Here is a 10,834-nt window from a genome sequence, read left to right as displayed (position 1 = left end):
CAAGCCATAATCTCCGCCGGTTTGCTTGCTCGTCAACACTCAACTCATGGACACAAGCAACAATTTCTTTACTGACTCGTTGCTGACGAAGAAAAATGGTGCCTGTACATCAATATGAAGCAGCATAAGGAATGGCTTAGCCCTGGCAGACAAGTAACATGCATTAAACAAGATCTTCATCCATGCAAAACGATGTTGTGTGTATGGTGGGACTGGGAAGGGATTATCCATTACAAATTGTTTGAATGGATCCAAACAGTCAAAACAGATGGAACGACTCAACACGGCTATTCAAGATATAAGACGTAATCGGCAGCATGGAATTCTTCTTATTTCTTTATTGCCCACAAGGGGACAAACAAAGAGATTAAGTCGAGTATATCAACCCCAGTGCGTAACTGGTACTTAATTTATTGACCCCGAAAGGATAAAAGGCTAAGTCGACCTTTTATATATATATATATATATATATATATATATATATATATATATATATAATATATATATATATATATATACATACATATATAACTTAGAATAACTTAGAAAGGTTTTGGCCAGTATTGGCCCAGGCCATGTCTAACTTAATAGCACCACCTGGTGAAGTCTTTCAGTTCAGGATTTGGGCACCAAGGCCCATTCGAGCAGAGAGTTATTGTTTGCGGAGACATATCCAGGTGTGGGTGGTTTGTCCGGTACTGTTTGAAGGAATTTGTCCAAAGACTTCTTGAATTTTGTGTGGTCAGTTTCTTTTTTGACGTGCCCTGGTGTAATGTTGAAGAGAGCAGGTCCAATTGAGGTGAAATAGTTGTGCCGTATTGTCGTTATGTGATGCGATTTAGATTTTTGTTGTGGACGGATGGCACGTGGTCCAAGCCTTGGATGCACTTTGAAGGTGATGCTAACATCATTCGGACAGTGCGGGTGGAATATTTTCCACATCATACAGATAATGTAGCGTTCACGGCGTCGTTGGAGTGAATACAATTTCAGCTTCTCTAGTCTACCCCAGTAGTCAAGGTCTGACATGCCATCTATCTTTTTTGTGATTGACCTTTGGGGAGCTTCAATTCTCATAATATTTTGTTTTGTGTAGGGAGACCACAGCGGACAGCAGTATTCAAGGTGGGGTCGGGCAAAAGTGGAGAAGAGAAGGATAATAGTGTGGGAATCTCTCGACTGGAAGGTTCTGAGAATCCAGGAACACATTCTGCGGGCCATGTCAACTTTGCTGCTTATATGTGTAGCCCAGCTTATGTTGTTGTCCACTGTTACTCCCAGGTCTCTGATGTTGTTGGATGCCATGAGAATTTCTCCAGAATGAAGAGAGTATGGGAGTTTCAGAGCGTCCTCCCTTCCAAAGTGGATCAGTTCAAATTTGTCTTCATTTAGCAACATGTTATTCTTTTCCGCCCATTGGACAACAGCCAGTAGGTCTGACTGAAGGTTTATTCGGTCATCCACGCCATTGATGACCTTCTGGAGCTTGGAGTCATCAGCGAAGGTTCTGATGTTACTGTGTTTGATGGTATCATTAATATCATTTATGTAGATGATGAAGAGAAGTGGGCCCAACACAGTGCCTTGTGGGACACCACTGCTGACTTTGGCTGGGCTGGATTTGACTCCTTCGACTACAACATGTTGGGTTCTGTTAGACAGGAAGCACTTGATCCACTGCAGCAACTTTCCAGTGACACCAATATTGGACAGCTTTCTCAGAAGGATCTTATGATCAACCCTGTCAAAGGCCTTGCTGAAATCAAGGTAGATGACATCAGTGTTGGAACCTTCTCCCAAGGCTCTCAAAATGTCATCAAAATGATGCAGTAGCTGCGTCAGGCAATCTCTCCCATTACGGAATCCATGCTGGTTGGGGTTCAGCATATTATGACTCTCAAGGAAGTGAGTCATACGCGATCTCAGCACCCTCTCAAATACCTTGATGATATGAGAGGTGAGTGAGATTGGACGGTAATTCACGGCAAGCGATTTGTTTCCTTTTTTGAAAACTGGGACAACAGACTGGGATAGAAGGTCCTCTGGTATATATCCAGCATCCAGTGAGTTCCGCCACAGATTGGCTAGAGGGGGTGCAAGTTGGTTTTGACACATCTTCAAAACACAAGCAGGGAACCTATCAGGACCTACTGCTGAATTATGCTTCATTTCCTTTATTGCTGCTAAGACATCAGGAGCGCCAAATGTTATGTCCGATAAAGTGTATTGGGGAGTAAACATCACTGATACAGCCCAGATCAGTCATATATATATATACATACATATATATATATATATATATACATACATATATATACATACATATATATACATACATATATATACATACATATATATACATACATATATATATACATATATATATACATACATATATATATAATACAAATAAGAAAATGGAGAAACAAATTTGGTTTGTTCCCTATCTTACTTTGTACTATACATATACACACACACAAACACACATACATACAGCCCTGTGTTATGAAAATTCAGATTATGGAACTTTGCACTTCAAGATGTCGCCTGTAATCTTGCCCTTATGGAAACTTGATTAAATTCAAAAAATTTTGAAAATTAAAATCCCAATGTGCATCTTTTTATCTCAAAAACTGGCTCCACCTACACGTAAAACCATCACTCCGTGCAGTAAATTGAACTTATTCTACAAACTCTTTTTTAAACTAATTGTTACCAACACATACTATCACCAGCGTCCTCAGATTCTGAATGTACTAGATGAGGCATTTAGTTTTTTGTTTTGTTTTTTTAACTCACAATTTCTGCTGCTTTTTGACTGTAATAATATCTCTAACTTAGACACAAAGTCAGAAATGCTGAGAGGTGAGAGTCACTTATATTAACAAACCTCTAACAAAAAAAAGCAAATCATCATCACCATTATTTAACATCCACATTTCCATGCTTGCATGAGTGAGACAGGATTTGTTGAGACAGATTTTCTACACCCAGATTCCTTTCCTGTTGACAACCCTCACCTGTTTCTAAGCAAGGAAATATTTCCCTATGGTCTGTCTGCTTGTACAATGATGATGCTCATTTACATATGATGTCAAGATAAGGGTACATACAAACACACATACATATGCATATACACAGCAGGCTTCTTTCAGTTTCTGTCTACCAAATCCACTGACAAGATTTTTGATTGGCCTGGAGCTATAATTGAAGATACTTTCCTAGGGTGCTGCACAGTGAAACTGATTCCAAGACCACAATGACTGGGAAGCAGGCTTCTTAACCACACAGCCATGCATGTGCTTTACAAATAACAAATAATCGTAAGGCTACCATATATTTAGGGAAGAGGGAAAATAAAGGTTGTAAAAATGAAGTAGTTTTGACCAGAAACTAAAATCAAGTCTCAAACCTCTGATACTACAAGGCCTGTCTTAAATATTATTAATTTCGGATCTTTACCTTTTGACCTACAGAATTAGAAAATAATCTTTTGTAAGTAAACACTTTGAAACTTCACATACTGGCAGAATGTGTCATATAAAACATCTTTTACTCTTAATGTTTTTAAGAAAAGTTTACGTTTACAAAGTTATTTCTTGTTAAAGTTCTTGTTTTTCAGTAATTTCAACCAATCAATGACATGTATTCAGCTGAATAAAATTACAGGTGTTGTTTGTCAACAACAACTATCGGCAGTGTATATTTCGTTTGTCACTGTTATTTATGACATCGTTCGTGCGTTTGTATTGGTTTTAGCTTTAAGGTTTTAGGGTTAGGGTTTTAGGGTTAGAGTTACGGAAAAAAATGAAAAACGAAGCACAAATGATTATGGTGGTGCCATGCTTCAGATACACTTGTTTATTAATACAAACGTAATTGAGATGAAATATGTCAAATAACAGTGACAAATGAAACATACACCACCGGAAGTTGTTGTTGACAAACAACAACAGTAATTTTATTCAGCTGAATACCCGTCATTGATTGGTTGAAATTACCGAAATACAACAACTTTAAAATGAAATAACTTTGTAAACATAAAATTTTCTCAAAAACGCTAAGAGTAAAAAATGTTTTATATGACACATTCTACCGGTATACGAAGTTTGAAAGTGTTTACTTACAAAAAATTATTTTCTAAATCTGCCAGTCAAAAGGTAAAGATCCTTAATTTCTCATATAGGCACAAGGCTATGAACTTTCTTTTTATTAATGGTAGAATAAAGGACATTGTGAATCACACTGATACTTGTAGCTGACAGCTCCTTTATTTTACCAAAACCCACCGCAAAGGATAAAAGGGGAAGTTGACTTTGGCAGTATTTGAACATAAAGGGCTGCAACTAAATAGTGTTTATAGCTAGAGTGTGTGCTACCCAGGATAGTCATGGCATTTCCCTCCTCACCACCTATCTATGAGGGAGTGCTGAAAAGTTCTTGGCTTTAAGGGTGTTGCAAAAGACCTGGTTGAACGCTCAACCTTCCAAGTTCTTTTACAGGGCCACTGCAATAAATGTGTGAATCTGAGAGAGGAATACGTTGAATAAAATCATAATTAACTGATTGTCTTGTATTTTCTTTTACCCAAAGCCAAGAACTTTTCGGCACCCCCTTGTATACAGGCTTATACAACAGACCCAAAAGTACTGCCCTGGTCAGAATGTTGTTACTGAGAAAGTATGTTGCTTGTTGCAGTACCAATTTTGTCAACTCACTGCTCGACCTATATATTTTCCTAAATAAGCATAAGGCTAAAAATATGAGGAGGGAGAACAATCGGTATTTGATCAGTATTTGATTGGTACATCATTTCTAACCAACCCCAGAAGTATGAAAGGCAAACGTTGATTTCTATGAGATTCGAACTCAGAATGTAGTAGCGCTAGAACAAATACCACAAGGCATTTTGTCCGACACATACAATTCTGCTAATCTGCAGCTCGGCGAGGTGCAGCGAAGGAAATATAGGTAGCATGCGTCATTTTTTAGCGCTACTTCAGCAAATATGAAGTGGTGTAACTACAGTGGGTGCTGCTTGGTGCAGCCCTCGGGTTTTCCCCCCATCCTCACTAAGCTTATACAAGCCGATCCAATAAAAGAGCTGTCCGGGGCTGAACCTTCCCCACTCCACCTACTCTACTACCCATATGGTCCGCTGATGAGGGCAGAATAAAACCAAATGTCGGAAAATATCTTCAACATTTGCCAGGAAAATTAAAACTGATTTTCCCCAAAACGGAAATAATATTTATTTCTAGTAAGCTTGTTAATGCATTAGATGTGTTAACACTCATTCCCCTAAACCATACTTCTTTTATTCTTATTAACAGTTGGAACATTTAAGGAACAATAAAAACGCAAACAATTTAAGTTCAAAATCAGTTTCACATCACAGGTAATAACAGTTTCACTTTTCAGCAAAGCAGTTCAAACGCAGAAACAAGCACTGAATTAACTAATAAACATTTTAATAAAGATCGAAAGTAATAAAATAATTAAAGATATTTCCCATTGATATTGATTCGAAAAATACGAAAAGGACAGGCGCTTTGACGACTAGAAATAGTAGTAAAATATCCTTAGACTAACTCAAGTAATCCCGCATCCTTAGTGCCTATTTCTTTTCAAAAGTATTTCAAATAAGACGAAACTAATAAATTAGTTTAAAAGCGAAGGAGAATTATATCAATCATATAATGCTCAAGAAGTAAGCCTTGAAACAAATGAAGATAATATTTTATAGTAATTATAATTTTACAAAAAAATGAAGGAAGCATTGTTTACTATAGCAATGAGAATTTGTAGCCAATGCTCGTCCACTTCAGGAAAGAAGAGTGACTGGAGATTTAGTTCCTATTTCTGACAGGTCGAGTAACTACACAGAAGGCTTTCCCTTTGGTTATTATAGGTGGGCGTCAAGTGAAAGTAAAGAGTAAAAAAGAGTGAGAGTGAAAACGCGAAATTGTTAGTTACTAGACGAAAGACGAAACAGTCCAGTATGGTGCGATAATAGATTATAACTACATCGTTAGACTAATTTAAAGAACAGGTGTAAATGTCATCTCGACAAAAATACGAAGTGTTTTTTAAGACTTAGAGCTTGCAAACACATAAACATATGGCGAAGAACAAAACAATAATAAACAAAAGGCTGGGTTAAGTTCACAATCAATGTTGGTATGAAAGCTACAGGAGCTTCACACACACATACATTTGAATACCTACTGAATTTTGTGTATATATATAAATATATATGTGTGTGTATAATAAGGGTAGAAATTAATACTGAATAATACCAGTTTGAACCAGTGGTCAGCATGTAAAAAAAAAAAAACGTCCGAGAACTAGTGCTCTCTCTCTCTCTCTCTCTCTCTCTCTCTCTATATATATATATATATATATATATACTTTATTTAAAAGCAGCAGAAATATAACAAAATCTGTTACTCGGAGTTTCACGTTCCCGTTTGGGATTTTGTCAGTGAACAGGTCGCGGTCTCAAAGCGACGAAAATATTTTGGAGATTTAAATTATAATGTTGAAGTGAATCTAATGGTTTACGTGTGTTTTTAAATTGCTTATAAACACCTTCCATGCTGCAATTGTTTTTTTATTTATATATATATACATATATAAAAATAAAATCACGGGTGGACCGGACACAAGACAAAGGATATCTATACTTCTGATAAGATTGGTAGCATCGGGGAGAATGTTCAAATCTTGTCGAGGACAATTTGCTTTTTATCTTTTCGGAGTCAATAAAATAAAGTTCCACTTAAGTACAAGAGTTAATTTAATCGAGTATACCCTTAGCAGCAAATTCCAGGCCTTGTGTCTAAGTCGGAAACAATGCTGTATACATGATTAAATGTTCGCGAGTGAATTACCTGGCAATTTAACAGAGGATAAAAGATTTGTCAGTGAACGAATGGATAAGACATGCGATGTAAGACATGAAATGATGAAGTTTATACATATACGAACATATTAATAATTGTTTAGCTCCATAACAACGTTAATTGCATTTATATGACTCAAATGTAAACTATAAACATGAAGTCAAATATTTACAAAACAAACAGTCGTAGAGCTATAAAAAAAACTACTTATATGAAATACGTATACAGAGAGTGTTTATGTATGTGTGTATTTTGAACAACTTGATTATATATATAACAACATTAACAGTTTAAGTTGAAGAGTCTATAGTAATTACGATGCTATGAGCATGAACACGCCTACGTCTGGGGAGCGGCTTCTTTTTGTTTATTTATTATTTTGCCAAGATCAAATAATTGTCAAGACATTTACATGACAATATCTTGCGTGTACATAGTTATGATGGCATCGTATTAGAAAATACATGTGAATATGAGCACTGGAAAATGCAGAATCTAAATTTTGTATATATACAAAAGATAGAGAAAGATACATACACACACACACACATATATATATATATATATATATATATATATATATATGTATGAATATGTGTATGTATTTATGTGTGTGAATGGGGGATCTTAAATGCTCAGTTTGAGGAATGTCAAATGAAAGGAAAAACAATTTTACATTTAACTTCGACAACAATAACCACAATAAAAATTAGAATAATTGTTGCTTACATAGGTTAAAAGCACTAAATTTTTAGAAGAACGAGAATGAAACATAGTGGAGTTCATTCCTTGCCTAAGACCATTATAACGACAGTAATGATGATGATGATAACAAGAGTCAAGTACTCACAAACATACACAGTGAGGTGAAAACGGTGTATGGTTAAAGAATAAGCCGTCTGTACAAAATGTCCACCGCTTGCGACAGATAGCGAGAATCGACTGTAGCTAGAGTAAGCTGGGAAGTCGTCATCTAACAAATTCTATCGCCGTCTTTTCTCTGTTATTTCTATATGAACTTAAGTGGTTAAAGTGATCGTAATATCGGACGGACATTTTACAAATGTTTTTGCCAATTACGCAAGAATTATTATCTAATCTCCCTGTGTTTCCAGTTACATCGAAGAGCGGGTAGAGTGTGATAAAATGTTTAATGTTGAGTATGGAACTCAGACACTTTTAGAAATGATTACATTTAAATGATTTAATCGAAAGAAATGTTCGGTTAATAATTTCAGATGAGTCGAGGCGGCAGTTATTACGGTTTTGATTTGAGATAAACAATGAGCTGCTATATCCTCATTTAAGGCGACTTGATCAATAAAATACCTTACAGAATAAATCTGTTATCGAGAGAACAAATTTATGTTGTTTAGCACCAGGTCCGCCCTACTGCTTCAGGTCTATAAATGTGTTCCAACAGCCATCAACTTGTTTCCCTTCCTCAACCGCACAAAAATGCATTTAAAATCATATTAATCTACTCTTTTATTCTACTCTTTTACTTGTTTCAGTCATTTGACTGCGGCCATGCTGGAGCACCGCCTTTAGTCGAGCAACTCGACCCCGGGACTTATACTTTGTAAGCCCAGTATTTATTCTATCGGTCTCTCTTTTGCCGAACCGCTAAGTGACGGGGACGTAAACACACCAGCATCGGTTGTCAAGCAATGCTAGAGGGACAAACACAGACACACAAACATATACACACACATGTACATATATATATATATATTTATATATATATATATATATATATATATATATATTATATATATATATATATATGCGACAGGCTTCTTTCAGTTTCCATCTACCAAATCCACTCACAAGGCATTGGTCGGCCCGGGGCTATAGTAGAAGACACTTGCCCAAGATGTCACGCAGTGGGACTGAACCCGGAACCATGTGGTTGGTTAGCAAGCTACTTACCGCACAGCCACTCCTGCGCCTATGTATGTGTCCTTTTCTAAATTAGCAGGATGTGATCTGAAGCAAATCTAGTTCTTATTTCTTGTAAATGGTCAAGGTGATTATCAAGCGCATCACCCTCACTAGTTTTGGAAAGTCTACAAAAAATCATATGCGCAACCCCTTCTACGTGACTAAACTATTCAGAAAATTGTTGTATTAGGATTAACGTATTTAATGCAAAGATAATCTAATTTTGAAACAAGTAATAATTATGCCGCCAGGGAAAAGCAATATTTGTCATTAACTCAACAATATTGAGCTGTTGCGGCTAACCAAGTATGTTGATTTCAACAATATCAAGAACTTATTAAGAATTTCATATAAATACTGTTTCCTTCCAGTTGTGAAACAGAGTGTAGATTGAATCGATAGTGTTTAGTATATAATGGGCAAGAAGGTTTAGATATTTGTGGAGTATCTCCTTCTCCCATTACACTGGTCAACAGCAAATTTTCATCAGGGATATTATATGGTGTTTTATATGTAGTTTTGTCCGTGGATTTCAAAAATGTAATTGGTTTCCTTCTATCAGGCACAGTTTTTCTGATAAGAGAGGTATATAACTCTCATCAACAGTATCGCTACACGTAAACGTCTGACTTCTGTTTTATAACTATTTGTATTCATTTTGTAAATTTATGTTTTCATAACCTTTTCTTTTCATAAATTTTACTTTCTGTTTAAAGTGCCAAATCATCGTCAACATCAAATTCTACACAGGATGTCAAGGCATTGCAAGAACAGTCCTGATATATTTTGTCAGTGTCTGTGGTTCATTTACCACCAAAGCTTAGCAACGTGCCATCACAAGTGAAATCAAGAAGATCTACCAGTTATACTTTGGCTGCTCTCTCGGGGATCAAGATAAGAGTTGGGCCCTGTACATCATCTGCTCAGCTTCTTCAAATGGACTTGGGGATTGGCTAAATAAGAGGAAGAGAGCAATGCCGTTTGCAATACCTATGATATGGAGAGAACCAAAGGATCACTTCATGGACTGTTATTTCTGCAACGTTAATGTATGTGGGTTTACTGTAAAGACCAAGCATAAGATTGTGTATCCCAGCTTGGAATCAGCAAGAAGACCAGTACCACTCAACGATGATGATCTTCCTATTTTAATACCACCAGAAAATGGCCTTCAGATGTCTTTTGAAGATGTATTTCCTGAAGAAAATACTACTGCTGAGGAAGATACCGAAGTGGATGCAGATTTCACAATTGAAAATGAAGACGTACCTCAGAAATTTTCTCAAGGAGAGTTAAATGATTTAGTTAGAGACTTGTCATTGTTGAAGGATAAAGCTGAACTATTAGCATCTCGCCTACAAGAAAAGTGTCTGCTTAAGAAAAATGCTTGTATTACTCATTTCAGGAAGAGAAATAGGGATCTGCTTCTCTGTTGATGGACCACTTAGTTTCAGTAGTAACATTGATGAATTATTTCGCTGTTTGTTCCAAGAGCATGTTCCAGCTGAATGGCGCTTATTCAATGATTCATCTAAGAGAAGCCTCGAGGCACTACTACTACACAATAAGAAACCATCCATTTCCATAGGACATTCAGTGTACATGAAGGAATGTTATGAAAACATGCAAGTACACCTCAATGCCATAAAGTATACAAACTACAGCTGGAAAATATGTGGAGACTTGGAGGTGACTGGAATGTTGATGGGAATGCAATCTGGGTTCACGAAATATTGTTGCTTTTTAAGCCTATGGAACAGTCGTGCAACTAACAAGTACTATGTGCAATTAGAGTGGCCTTTGCGAAAATCATATGAGCCGGGAGTTTCTAGCGTCCGGAGTAAGCCACTTTTAAAACCAGAAAATATTCTTCTTCCCCCTCTTCACATAAAGCTTGGCCTCATAAAACAATTCGTGAAGACACTTGCCAGGGAAAACTCAAAAGGCTTTGAGTATGTGATGGCCAAATTTCCAAAAATCACAGA

General features: G+C 36.5%; 1 protein-coding gene across 1 annotated transcript in view; it reads right to left on the bottom strand.

Annotated features, from left to right (window-relative positions):
- The window catches only part of LOC115218768 (zinc finger protein 2-like), a 34,568-nt gene extending 26,698 nt beyond the window's left edge, over positions 1–7,870 (bottom strand). The window contains exon 1 of the mRNA XM_029788697.2: positions 7,635–7,870. The gene's annotated coding sequence lies outside the window, so the exon portion shown is untranslated. The remainder of the gene's footprint in view (positions 1–7,634) is intronic.
- Positions 7,871–10,834: the final 2,964 nt, after the last annotated feature.

This window comes from Octopus sinensis, linkage group LG14 (genome assembly GCF_006345805.1).
Source record: "Octopus sinensis linkage group LG14, ASM634580v1, whole genome shotgun sequence".
In the NCBI taxonomy this organism is placed as follows: Eukaryota; Metazoa; Mollusca; class Cephalopoda; order Octopoda; family Octopodidae; genus Octopus; species Octopus sinensis.
Note: the sequence above shows the minus strand (reverse complement) of the source record. Positions and strands in the feature narration are given on the sequence as shown.